This window comes from Lathyrus oleraceus, chromosome 4 (assembly GCF_024323335.1).
Source record: "Lathyrus oleraceus cultivar Zhongwan6 chromosome 4, CAAS_Psat_ZW6_1.0, whole genome shotgun sequence".
NCBI classification, from domain to species: domain Eukaryota; kingdom Viridiplantae; phylum Streptophyta; class Magnoliopsida; order Fabales; family Fabaceae; genus Lathyrus; species Lathyrus oleraceus.
The window spans coordinates 134,635,552-134,650,714 of NC_066582.1; positions in this window are offsets into that span (position 1 = coordinate 134,635,552).

A 15,163-nucleotide genomic window follows, 5' to 3' on the forward strand; every position below is an offset into this window, starting at 1 on the left:
AAAGAATACTCAGGTATCTGGAAGGAACCCCTAACATGGGCCTGATGTATGATAAAACATCAGAGTATAGACTTTCTGGTTATTGTGATGCAGATTACGCAGGGGGCGGAATGGAACGTAAAAGTACATCTAGGAACTGTCAGTTCTTGGGAAAGAATCTGATATCTTGGGCCAGCAAAAGGCAATCAACCATAGCTTTGTCCACTGTAGAAGCAGATTATATTTCAGCATCACTATGCACTACTCAGATGCTCTGGATGAAGAATCAACGAGAAGATCTTTAGATCTTTGAGAGTAACATTCCTATCTTCTGTGACAATACTGTCGTCATCTCTTTAAGTAAGAATCCTATTTTGCATTCCAGAGCTAATCACATAGAAATAAAACATCATTTCATTAGAGACTATGTTCAGAAAGGGGTAATAACATTAAAATTTATTGATACAGACCATCAATGGGCTGATATTTTTACCAAACCCCTTACTGAAGATAGATTCTCTTTTATATTAAAAAATCTAAACATTCAAAATTGTCCAGAATGAAATGTGCCTCTGAGATAGCAAAATAAGACTCTGAAGTAAACACATGGACTCTGTATCTGACTCTGATGATACTACCAGTTAGAAGTCATCTGAGTTAGAAATCTCAAGGATCCAACCCTTTGGTATTCCTGAAGATCAGATAAAGTAACATGTGGTACATCTTGCGCCTGACCTTGGAACTTCTAGACAACTGTCTAGTAGTAATCAAGAAACAGACTCTTGATATCTCCTCGAGCAGTGTGCTGATTTGGGGATTAGACGTCATCATGGGCTGTAATCATTCTCCTCTAAACGTGTTTACTTGGTTAACGTGCTGTATTCAATTTCCTATCTGTTAAACTCAATATTCCATTTTCATTTTGCATGCACCCTAAATGTGTATATATTCATTTCACAATCTACACTTGCACACTTTCACACTCACGAACTCACAAAACCCTCTCTCTCTCAGTTCTTCACCTTCTTCAAAGGATTTCTGCAGTTTTCTTCATCAAGTTCTTCAACTGTTCTTCATGGACTCTTAGCAACAATCAGTCTACAATTTCTCCCAATAGATGAACTCAACAAAGCAAGCAACCAGTTCTAGTCAACAAACCACTGCAACCACCAGCGTTGTCTCAACTCCAATCTATAGGGAACCCCACATTTTTGATCATGAGCCCCACATTCATCTAGCAACTCCATTTGATAAGCTTGAAATTCTTTGTGAAACGTTGGTTGATTTCGAGAACATGAAGCGCAATGGCGTCGACCTCACTGAAGAACTGCAAAAACAAGGGTGGGAAAATTACTTTCAAAGCCTCTATGGCCCTGTGTACACGAATCTGGTGAAGGAGTTTTGGCGTTTTGCAGACTCAGATGATCACTATATTGTCTCCTACGTTCTGGGAGTCAAGATAGTCATCACTAAGAAATCAATTTCTTCTCTTCTGAACATGGAGAATACAGGAAGAAGAAGCATCTACAACATAAACCCTAGGGCAAAGTACTTGTCCCAGGAAATAAACCCTACCATCTTCCAATAGAGTGCTGAAGGTAAGCATTCCAAGAACAAGGAACTACATCAGAACCTCCGGGTCGGGCTGAAGATCATCTTAGGCACCATCCATCATCGTCCTGCTTCAAATCTTCTGACTACATCAACATAGATCAGAAGTGCATCCTGTACTGCTTTCACAAGGGTCTGAAACTCTGTCTACCTGCACTCCTCTTCAAGTACCTCATAGATTCAGTTAAAGACACCAGAAACAACATGAAGACAAGGAACTACATCCCTCTGGGGAGACTGATATCTAATGTATTGATCGAGAGTGGCCTCGTGGACCATCTGATTCAGCTCAGACTCATGGAAGATGTCATGATTGACACTGGAAAACCTCTGAATGCTCGGAATCTAAAGAGCATGGGAATCATTGATCAAGTCAGAGCCAAACCAACACTTGATACCTCCTGGGAAGCACTCAAAGATCATAGGGAGATTCCCAACAGACTCTACTTGTTCTCCAAGATCGACCCTCTAGAGGTAATAACCTACTATCTAGAGGATCTCTACAAGCAAGGGGTGGATATCGCTGAATTGTCAGTGGACTGGCTACCTGAGCATCCACCAAACTTCATGAAGAGGATGCAAGAGCCCTCTGAGAAGTCCAAGAAGGCGAATCAAGCTAAGTTGGGAGAATCATCTGGATCAAGACCCCCAGTTCCTCTGGTTGGCTCTCCAGGTAAGTCTGTATCTCTTCCTCCCTCTGTCAAAATTAAACCTATTGCTTCTTCTCTTCCCCAAACAACACCCATATACACCTCTGCTGAAACTCCTCCCTCAACCACCAGATCTTCTAACCCACCATCTCTGAAATTCAACCTCGCCACCATAACTTTCCCTGTTTCAGAAGCATAAATGCTGAATGAAACCACCTCACCATCATTATCACCATCTCCTTAATCCCCATCTTACTACGAACTCTCATCTGATACTAAACCATCTGACCCTCAATCCCCCACTCTGGCTCAGCTCCAAGCTCGTGCTCTGGCCTCTCAAAAGCCATCATATCCTGACCCTGAACCTGAAGTCACTTCCCCACCTCCGGAACATCCAAATCCAACCACATCTGAATCACAACCATCTGAACCAACCCACTTTGAACCACAACCATATGAACCAACCCACTCTGACATACCACCACTCATCACTTCCATTGACCCAACAACTCCCACACTTAATCTAAGTGCCCCCATCCCACCCTCCTCACCCTCGCAAGCCTCGGCCAATGAACCAAAAATTACCCTTCCTAACCTTGAAGAAGCAATCAAGGATTTTGTAGAGTCTTCAGTTGAAAAGGTCAAGTCTCTGACCATCAACTCTGGTATCAGTGATGATCCCTCTGCTGTGAGGATTCACTGGAACAGAGTGATAAGTTGGATGACCTCTGAAGCCTTCAAGCTGAAAGACCTCTTTGAACAAGTCCGCAACGACTTCATTAGAGACGCTGAGATCAGACTCCAAGAGTGCCTAGCCAAGAAGCTGAGGAACGGGAAAGGAAGGAAGCTAAAGAGAAAGCACGTCTAGAAGAACTTCAGAGAATCAGAGAAGCTGAAGCAAAGGCTATTGCTGATGTTGCTGCTGAGGCTGAGGCAAAAGCTAAAGCCGACGCTGAAGAAGCAGCTCGCATTGCTGAAGAAGCTGCTGCCAAAGCCAAAGCTGATGAACTGACTCAGGGGGAACACTCAAACTTTGGGTTCGTCCCTCTGGTCCTGAAGACTCTCGAAGAACTGCAGAAAGAACAACAGATAGTTTGAGCCAGACTGGATCAACAGGACTCTGTCAACGTTAACATTCAGAACATGATGTCCCAACTGCTCCAGAGATGCGTCCGCCTCCAAACCCTTAGGCACCTAGGCTATTTTGCTTGTTGCTTTCTATGTTTTGATGTCTGTTTCTTACTTTCTGCTTTCTGACATATGTGCGTTTCTGTAAATGCTTCTATATCAATATCATTTTTTTGCTGCTATGTCTTTTTTATTCTGACAAAAAGGGGGAGAACTAAAACAGCTCCGATGAAAACATAACTAATTCCTCTCAAGCAGTGCAAACATGTTCAGTAAACTATTATAAAATCAATGACTTAAGATATGCAGGAAAGTAGCTAAAAGCACCAACCAATGGAAGGTTCGGTAAGAACTTCTGAGCTATCCAAAGATCTAACTCAGGGGGAGCCCACTGTAATATCTGATCTAAGAGTTTCTTTAAATGTTTCATCTTTAATCTAAACTATTTTGTCATCATCAAAAGGGGGAGATTGTAAGAACAAAGTTAGTTCTACAATATATCTCTAAGATTTTGAATTTCAAGCGAACCAGTATAAAATTCTGTGTGTTTTTTATTTCTGAAAAAGTTTTTATTTCCAAAACAATTTAAACCCCCTTTCTTGTTTTTCTCAACCTTCAATAGTGACCGATCCCCTATCTTTCTTTTTCACTGGGATTTTCATACCTTGAAGAATGACACTACATGTTTCAGTCATGATGATCGGGTCTATATCAGTGGAACGCTTTTTGGAGATGATGTCTTTCATGAACTTGGCATTTATTGGAGTTTCTTCTAATGCCTCGGAAAAGGGATGTCTATTTCAAGCTTTTTGAACATTTCCTGGAACCTCTCAATTTTTTTTTCATGTTGATCTTTCTTCTTCTGTCTTGGAGGGTAAAAGAGTTTGATGACTAGTTTCAGAAGTTTTTCTTTCTCCTTGACAGGTGGCAGTTCCACTTCTTCATCTTGGTCCTTGGTTTCCTTGATTTCTAAATCCACTTCTAACAATCCATCTTCCTCCATACTATTTTCTTTCGCTGACTTCCCACTTCGGGTTACGACAGCGTTAACATTGTTATGTTCCCGTGGATTTGTTACCGTACCACTGGGTAGGGTGCCCAGAGCTTGAGAATTTGAAGTTAATTGTTGTGCATTCTGACCCATTTGGACTTCGAGATTTTTTATGGAGGCAGTGGTGTTTTTCTGATTGGTTCTAGTTTCTTCTTGAAACTGTGTGTTGTGCGCGGCTAGTTTTTCAATGGAGATCTCCCATTCAGCCTTTTTAGGTGCCTGTTGTTGCTGTTGTTATTGATACTGAGTCTGATATTTCCCTGTACCCTATTGCGGAACATTCCCTCTCTGATCCTTCCAGGAGAAATTCGGATGATTCTTCCAACCTGGGTTGTAAGTGTTGCAGTAGGGATTATTCTGCTTCAAGAATTTGATCTCTTCAATTTATTGGGGAGTAGCAAAGAAATAAACCGTGTGATGAGGTCCATTACAGCTTTCACAAGTGCTAGCCTGAGCCAACTGGACTTGAGCTATCTATTGAGTACCTATATTCATAGCTTTTATTTTTTTTCTACTTTGGCAGCAATTGTGTCTTCCAGAAGGATTTTATTTGTCTCTAATTTTAGATCAATTACCCCTTCTGGCTGACTAGTACACCTGTCGTATAATTCTAGATGCTCATTGGTAGATATTGCTTCAATAATCCTTTTAATACCAGTGGCTGTTGAGAAATTTGTTGAGCCATCAGTTGCTGTATCAATCAACTGTTTTGTTTTTATTTTCAGCCCGTTAACGAACACCTACATTTGTTCAGTCTGATCCATATTATGAGTTGGACACGCTACTAATACCCTTTTGAATCTTTTGTAGACGTCTCCCAATGATTCACCACCCTTCTGTTTGAAATTAAGGATTTCATACCTTTTTCTCAGGAATACTGATGCTGGGAAGTACTCATTTAAGAATGCAGTTTCCATCTCTTCCCATGATGTGATACTGCCGGCTGGAAGAGAGTAGAACCATTCTTCTGCATCTTCAGCTAAAGTGAACGAGAACATTCTTAATTTTTTTGCTTCATTAGTATGGCCATCAATTTTCAACGTGGTGTTCATGGTCAGAAATCTTTGTAGGTGTTTGTTGGCATCTTCATTAGCCTTATAGTGAAAGGTTTTCTTTCCAATTGATTGATTGTGCTAGGATGTAGTTAAAAATTTGTCACATTTACCGGTTGGTTGAAAATGGTCAGTCGACTACCTGGTGCGTTTGCACCTCCATAGTCACCTAGGAGTCTTTCCAGAGGTGGAGGAGGTGGAATTGGAGGAAAATCAGCCGTTGGTTCTTTGAATTCGGAGTGATCAGAGGTACATTCTTCTTTGGAATCCACTCTCGCGTTCCTGCGTCTTCGGTGAAGGGTCCTCTCGATCTCTGTGTCAAAAAGAAATTCAGTTGAGGGTTCTCCTCACATATACAAATTAGTAAATTATAAATGATAGAAAAATAATTTTATTTTAGAGCAACAAAATTTTAATTGAACTTTAAAATTAAACTCTATATTTTGGCATTCCCCGACAACGGCGCCAAAAACTTGATCGAAAAATAACAAGTGTACTATTTTGCCTATTATAGTAATAAAGGGGCAAATTCCCCGAATGTCGATCTCAAGGACTGCAAGTTAATATTGTGGTCAATTCATCATTCAATTAAACAAAAAGTATAATTGGCGTTTTTAAATTCAAAATTATAAAAATAAAGGCAAAGGCAAAGAATACTAAAAATAAGGGTTTGCGAGGTAAGAGGAACAATGCCAGGGAAGGTGTATGATTTATCCCTGTAATAACTCTGAGTCACTATTGCATCAACAAATATCAATTACTATCAGTTCTAAAGGGTATTTTCTCCCAAGTCCTTGGTGATAAAACCTTTAATCAATCTACCCTAATTTCTATGTCCATAGGCAATTAGGGTGAAGTTAAGCTTTATTATATCAAGAATGCTCTGATTCATACAAGGTATCGTTAGTCCTAGGTGATATCGATTGCAGAGTAACCTTATGAAAACCTTACCAATGGTGGTCCATCCTAATTGATAACCATAGAACAATCTCAATTGGCCAGAAAGAAAAACATTAAACACATCAAAAGGTTACCATAAGAATAATATTATTAATGCAAATGTAAACTCAACGTCATTACAATTCTAAATCAGGGATACCCCCTAGCATTGGGAGGTTTAGCTACTCAAATTGTTCAAAACGAATGCAAGATAAAAATTACACATTACAATTAATTGGATAACTTGGATCTTCAATCGCTTCCGCTCATGAAAACCTCCCGTTCTCCGAATTCCTTGATCTCTGTAATACTTGATTGCTTGACAATTCTGGTGTTCGCCTTGTTCCAGGATGATCTTTTCTTTGGTATAAGGTTATCTTATATAGTGAAAATTCCAAGCAACAGGTGGAAAACTCCAAAAATATCTTCACAAGCCCGATGATCCGAAGCCCGTAAAAGCATGGAAATTTTGGGCCTGGGCTGACACGGCCTGTGTCAGCTGACACGGGTGGCCGTGTCAGCTCATGCTTGCACCGTGTCTCAAAGTCCTTGGTTTCTTGTCGGATCAGTAAGGAAAAGTTAATGAAAATGGTGACTGATCAGTGGGACCTTGGTTTCTTAGCCAATGCGAAAATTGAGGCACTTTCTCAATGAATTAGGTCTTGGACCTTGAAACAAAGTTGGAGAGGGACTCAACTAGAACATTTTTCTAGAAATGGAAAAAATCTTGTGAGATTAGAAATTTATGGTCTTTGGAACTTTGCATAGGCCATTCTTGCCAAAATGTGACCAACCAACATGACCTAAAAATGTGATTTTGAGTTTTCTTGATTTTTATGGTGCAATGGTGGATGTTTGAAGCTCAGATGATCATATCATGATGTAAAATAAGGCTTGGGTCTTTATGGAGTCATGTTAGGTCAAGTTCATGGGTGGACCAAATGCCTTGAAAGTCCAAAAAACATGATCAAAACAAATACTTGTAACATGGATTGAATGAGTGTTTGAATGATGAATTATGAATTATGGTTATAATTGACATGAATTGAGGTTGAATGAGTGGTGGGGTGATCAGATGATCAAAATTAAGCAAGGTCAATGATTAAGGGATGCCCAAATTAGGGTTTCTTGAATCACAAGCTTTGTCAAGAACCATGATCAGAGGAATTAGCGTTTGGTGATGTAAGAGATATATTGAGATGTTTCAAAGGTCAGGGGCATTAACAAACTTTGGATTTTAGGGGTCCTCAATGACATGGTCAAGATTCATGTGGAATCATGACTTGTACAAGTCAATGGGGGTCAAGATCTAGGGTTGAGGTCCTTGGGTGACCAGATGAATCTTGATGTATCTTCAAAGGGGACTAACCATCCAAATTGGGTTTGGAGAGTGAGTGAGATGACTTGAATGATCCTCCAAGATTGGTTAGGTGCTTAAGGATAAAGATTAGGATCAAGGTGGCTTGGGCACGCCTTAACATGACCAGAGATCTTGAGGTTTCATAGATGAACCCCATGCCTTGAGTTTATGGATTATTGTGGATCATTAAGTGTAAATACATATAAGATAATATGTATGGGATGAATGCTTATGGATTAGGGGTCAAGAAGGTGATGTGGGGGTGGGGTAAATTTGAGGTTATGACAGCTTCCCCTATTTAATCTTCTCAGACCTGAATGTATGGATAACAACGACTTCTAATGCATTCAAGGTAGGAGGGGATTAAATACTAAAAGGAGTAACCGGAAATTTGACCTTCTGGGGATGAGAGTGTTATGATTTGCTGGTGATTATATATGGTTATGATGATTATGCATGCAATGTGATGTATTCAACATAAGTATCTCTTCAAGGGGAACGTTCGATGCCAATACTTCAAGAGAAAAAGTATGGAAGAAACTCTGTTGGGGAATGAGAATTTCAAACAGAGAGGGTGATTTCCCCTAGCAACGGCTGGGGAGAAACATAAAGGTAATTCCTAGAAACGACTGGAACACCTAACTCTGATGGGGAAATGTAGATTCAGTGACGATTTCGGGCAACGAATGGAATACCTGACATCTATTGGGGATCAAGCAAATGAATTTAGCGGCAATTCTTAGCAATGACTAGATTACCCGACTCAGTGGGGATAATGTATGGGTTCAGTGATGATTCCTAGAAACGACTGGAATACCTGGATCAGTTAGAGAGAATAATGAGGTACGATGATGATTCTTAGCAACAGCTAGAATACCCGATTCTGTGGGGAAAATAAAAGTTGTTCAACAATGATTCCAAGAAAAGGTTTGAATACCTGACTCGACTGGGGATAAAACCCACATAGTTCAGTGATGATTCATAAAAATGACTAGAAATACCTGACTCTGTTTGGAGATAAGCTTATCAAGAAGGTATAATGATGATTCTTAGCAACAACTAGAATACTTGACTCTGTTGAGGAAATATAGAAGTTCAGTGACGATTCCAAGCAAAGGCTGGAATACTTGACATCTGTTGGGGATATCAAATAGTTCAGTGACGATTCTTTAGCAACGACTAGAATACCTAACTCTGTCTGAGGAGGATTAAAAGTTCAAAGATAATTCTTGACAATGGCTGGAATACCTGATTGTAGTGGGGGAAGAGAGAAGAATTTTGATGATTCCTTACAAAGATTGGAATACTTGACTTATGCTAGGGAAAGAAGTTTGAAGATGATTTTTCGCAATGACTATGAATATCTGACTCGGCCAGGGAACAAGATCAAAGTACCTCTTTTCCAGAAAAAAGGAAAGTTCAGCGATGATTCTTAACAAAGGCTAAGAGTACCTGAGATTGGCAGGGGATAAATGAAAATGTAGTGATGACTCTCAGCAACAGATGGAATATCTGACTTTGCAGGGGAGAGAAGAATTTTAGCGACGATTCTTTAGAGATGGCTAGAATACCTGACTCTTATGGGGGAAATATGGAAGTTACAAAGCAGTTCAATAACGATTCCTAGTAACAGTTGGAATACCTAACTATGCTTGGGGAAATATCTTGTGAATGCATGATGACTTGATTGGAGAAAATCCCTAACAATGGTTGGGAAGTTCTAAAACTTGATGAGTTAATCTTGGATATAATTGAGGAGTGAATTTCAGAAGATACTTATGATGCAATGTTATGTATGCAAGATATCGATGCATGTTTGGGATTTTGGGATATGCAAATGCAAGGTTTGCAAGTTATGCCAAGTGTGATTGGGATTTGCGAGGGGATATTTATTAGGAATGCCAAAAATGATTTGGCTTACAATTTGTTTGGGGAGAGTGAACTGACTTCTCGACATTGAAATACTGGAGTTTCGGATGTCCAAGCTACGACGGGCTCAATAGCCGAGGATTCCTGCTGAGGATAAACTTTAATTAGGCAAAATTCATAAGATTTTGTGGTGTTGCAATGTTGAGGTATGCTGAATACGTTTTGTTTTTAGGTTACCCTTAGATACTTTTTAAAGAGTAGTGATTCAATGTTTTCCTTTAAAAGTTTTTTTTAGTAAAAGTTCTTTTTACCGAAAAATTTCCAATGTGATATCAATTTGAGAAAAGTCATATTTCACAAACAAAGCAGGAAAAGTAAAAAAATTGAGCACATATGAGAGAATTGATTTTATTCATAAAATGGTCCCAAAAATGGGTGATTTGTACAAAGGAGCAATTCCTAATAGAGGTGATTGCGAAAAGAATTTGAAAAACTATAGTGGCAATGAAATAGCTCAGATTTCCAGCATGTTCCAACTCTGTTATAGTCCTTATGTCCTTGACTGTCCTTAGGTCTTGCTTCAGAAAGAGAGTGACTGGATTGATTAGCTGGGGAGTGAAGAAAGACTCTTTGCGGGATGTAGCCTCTCGCTTTCATGAATCCCTAATTTTTTCCTAGACCGTCCTTTCGGGATTTCAGTCTACCGGGATACCCATTTTTGCATAAGTCTCATTTTTTATGATTTTCCACTTATCGAGCTCTTTTTTTTTCTTTCTCTAAGCGTAGTATTTTTTGACTGCATCCGCGTTCACGGGGGATGAAAGATCTTCACCATCCATAATTGCAAGGATTAAGGCTCCTACGTAGAAAAACCTTTTTATAACATATGGGCCTTCGTAGTTCGGCGTCCATTTTCCCCTTGGGTCAGTATGAATTGGTAGAATCTTCTTCAACACGAGGTCTCCAAACTTGAGATTGCGAGAAAAGAACTTCTTGTCATGGGCCCTCTTGATGTACTTTTGGTAAAGTTGGTCGTGGAAGATGGTTGCCAAACGCTTCTCATCAATGAGGTTCAACTGGTCAAAATGGGCTTGCACCCACTTGACTTCGTCAAGCTTGAAATCAGTCAAAAAACTTAAGGAAGGAATCTTTACTTCAACAGGCAGGACTGCATCCATGTTATGCACGAGAGAGAAGAGGGTTGCCCTAGTGGAGGTACGTATTGAAGTGCGACATCCATGCAATGCGAACGAGAGCATTTTGTGCCAATCTTTATAGGTTTCCACCATTTTCTGCATGATCTTCTTGATGTTCTTGTTAGTTGTCTCAACCACACCATTAACCTCGGACCTATAAGGCGATGAGTTGTGGTGTTTGATTTTGAAGCTTTGGCACAACTCTTTCATCATATTGTTATTGATATTAAATCCATTATCAGTAGTGATCTTGTTGGGGACCCCATAACGACAAATGATTTCTTTTCTTATGAATCGAGCCACTACTTGTCTGGTGACATTGGCGTAGGAGACAACTTCCACCAATTTGGAAAAATAGTCTATGACTACCAAAATGAAGCGGTGTCTGTTCAAAGCAGGTTGCTAAATACGTCTGATCACGTAAATTCCCCACATGGCGAAAGGCTAAGGTGATGTTAGGACATTGAGTTGCATTGGCGGCACATGGATCTTGTCGGTGTAGATTTGGCACTTGTGGCATGTTTGGACGTGGCGGTAATAATCAACCTCCATGTTCATCCAATAATAGCCAGACCTCAAGATTTTCTTTACCATGGTGTATCCACTAGCATATATCCTAAAGGATCCTTCATGGATTTCCATTATAATTCGGTTTTCTTCTTACTTGTTCAGACATCTGAGCAAAATTGAATAATAATTCCTCTTGTATAAAACCCCTCCGCTTAAGAAGAGCTTGGATGATAACTTTCAAAGATACTTATTGTCGGTGATGGATGCATTCTCGGGGTACTCTTGGTTTTCTAAGAATCTCAGGATGTCGTAGAACTAAGGATGGTCGTCATCTTCATTATCGGCTGACAAACAGTGGGTAGGCTCGTCCAAGTAGTCAAGGTGAAAAGTTGGTGTTTCATTTTTCCAATTGACCTTAAACATGGATGACAAAGTTGCCAAGGCATCGGCTAGCTGATTTTCCTCTCTGAGGATGTGGTTGAATGTAATCACGTCAAAGTATGGGATTAGTTTTAGGACATTCTCCTTGTAAGGGATGAGCTTGTGATCTCGAGCTTCCCAGACTCCTTTGAATTAGCTGATAACCAAGGTTGAGTCTCCGTAGACTTCAAGAATTTTGATCCTAAGATCAATCGCAGCTTCGATGCTGAAGATGCAAGCCTCATATTCTTCCATATTGTTGGTACATTTGAAATACAACCTTGCAGTGAAGGGTAAATGAAAACCAGTTGGGGAGGTGATGACTGCCCCAATGCCATTGCCATGAGTGTTAGAAGCTCCATCAAATACGAGAGTCCATCGAGATCCGAGTTTTGGTCCTTCCTCGGGGCCGGGTATGTTGTAATCTCTTATTAGCATGATGTCCTCGTTAGGGAATTCAAAGCGCATAGACTGGTAATCTTCCAAAGGTTGATGTGAAAGATAGTCAGACAATACACTCCCTTTGATATCTTTTTGAGTGACATGTTGGATGTCGTACTCGGTTAAAGCCATTTGCCAACTAGCTACTCTACCGGTTAGAGCATGCTTCTCGAAGGTGTACTTGATTGGGTCCATCTTGGAGATTAACAATGTTGTATAGGTGAGCATATATTATCTTAGGCGTTTGGCAGCCCAAGAAAGTGCACATCAAGTCATCTCAAGCATTGAATATCTACTCTCGCAATCGGTGAACTTCTTGCTTAAGTAATATATGGCATGTTCTTTCCTACCAGACTTGTCTCGTTGATCGATGACACATCCCATGGATCCTTCAAGGACGGTAAGGTACATGATCAGAGGTCTGTCGGGCACAAGAGGAATCAGAATAGGAGGTTTTTGTAAATACTCTTTTATCTTCTCGAAAGCATTTTGGCACTTGTTGTTCCAAATGATATATTGATCCTTTCAAAGTAGTTTGAAGATTGGCTCATAAGTGGACGTAAGGTGAGATATGAATCTAGATATGTAGTTCAATCCACCAAGGAATCCTCAGACTTCCTTCTCGGTTTTGGGTGCAGGCATAACTTGTATTGCCTTTACCTTTTCAGGATCCATCTCAATGTCACGTTTGCTGACGATAAAACCTAGAAGTTTTCCAGATCTTACCCCAAACGTGCACTTGTTGGGATGAATCCTCAACTTAAATTTCCTTAGCCGTTCAAATAGATTTTCAATATTGATAAGATGCTCCTCTTCGGTTTGGCGATCATATCATCAACGTAGACCTCGATCTCTCTATGAATGATATCATGAAAGAGTGTGAACATGGCTCGTTGGTAAGTTGCACCAGCATTCTTTAATCCAAAGGGCATAACCTTGTAACAAAAAGTGCCCCATAGGGTTATGAAAGTAGTCTTCTCCATGTCTTCTTGAGCCATCCTGATCTGGTTATAACCGGAGAAGCCATCCATGAGGAAGAAAACAAAGAATTCAACGATGTTGTCCACTAACACATCAATGAGGGATAGTGGGAAGTCATCGTTGGGACTTTCTCTATTCATATCTTTGTAATTTACACACTTCCTTACCTTCCATCCTTTTTGGGTACGAGCACAATATTGGCAATCCACTGAGGGTAATTAGAAACCTCTAGAAAACCTGCACTGAGCTATTTTTGTACCTCCTCCTTGATCTTCATAGCCATGTCAGGACGAGTCCTTCTTAGCTTTTTCTTCACGGGAGGGAAACCCTCTTTGAGGGGTAGACGATGGACCACAATATCAGTATCGAGGCCTGGCATATCTTGGTAAGACCATGTGAACACATCCATGTAGTCTTGTAAGAGCTTGATCAACTTTGCCTTTACTTCTTCTTGTAGAGCCGAGCCTACTCTGACCTCTTTAGCTTCCTCTTATGTTCCAAGGTTGACCACTTCTACTGATTCTTCATGCGGTTGTATGACCTTCGAATCTTGCTTGAGTAGTCGTGCTAACTCTTTAGGGAGCTCGCAATCTTCATCACAATCCTTGTCAGCGTGATTAATCGGATTGTCGAAGTCATATGGGACTATAACAGAGTTGTCATTGGTGGTAACCGAGGGTGAACTGCACGATTTAGGGTTCATGCCTTTATTTGTATGAAAGAAGAAAATGATTTGAAAAACTTAGAGAAAAAGAAAAGCATTGCCATTTTTTATTTTAGTGAAAAGATAAAATAAATGAAAGACAAGGATCACAAATTTGAATGCGAAACATGGTGATTTTCATTAATTGATTAAAAGGGAAATTTAAGGGAGGCCCTAAAAATGATTCCCTCATTCCTTGGACACGATATGGGTTCTTTGATTTTTTAAGGGAAAAACAAAAAATAGGGAAATTACTTCTCCAACATTGTTACATCGGGTAGTTCCAACAGAGTCCAATTGTTTGCTCTTTTTCCCTTCAGTATTTTGGTAGATAAATCCCTCCTCTTCAACTTCATCATCCTCTTCAAGGGCATAGATATGGCCATCTACAATGTGCCCAGCGCTTGAGAAGAAATCTGATAAGGGGAACACTTGTCCCTTTACAGCTATCGACATTGGCTTCTTCATGTCTTGGGAATTGTATCCCAATCCAAAGTGATCCTTGTTGATCAGAAGTTCTAGCATCCTTCCCCATCCTTCAGGGTGTACACTTTTAATGATAGTCTGAGCATCTCTTAGGGAGGCCATTAGAAATCCAGAGTTTTTACTTCCCCTATAGGTCCAACCATTTCAACGTTGACAATATCAAATGATTGAAATGGGATTTCCTTCAACTCCTCCTCTCCTTCCACATATCGGAATGACGCTAAATGACTCACCATGATATCTTCTTCGCCCTCCACAACTACCAATTTGTTGCTGACAAAAAATTTCAGCCTTTGATGGAGCGTTGAATTAACGACTCTAGCCGAATGTATCCATGGTTGTCCAAGTAAACAATTGTAAGCTAGGTGTATGTGAATCACGAAGAAGGTGATGAAGAAAGTATCGGGGCCGATTTTGATGGGAAGATCTACTTCACCAATTATTGTTTGTCTTGACCAATCAAACGCTCTTACCACTAGCTCGCTCGGCTTCATCACAAGTCCCTAAACATTCAACTTTGAAAGAGAACTCTTAGACAGCATGTTGAGAGATGAACTGGTATCTACTAAGACCCTTGACAACACAATGTCTACACATTCAATGGAGATATTTAAGGCCTTGTTATGGTTCCTATCTTCGGCGAGGAGCTCTTCATCACTGAAACACAGACTCTGGCTGGTAGCTATATTGTTGACCACTCCCTCAAATTGGCACACAGAAATCTCTTATGGCATGTGGGAAGCTTTCAAAAATTTGACCAAAGCATCACGATGTGCTTCGGAGCACA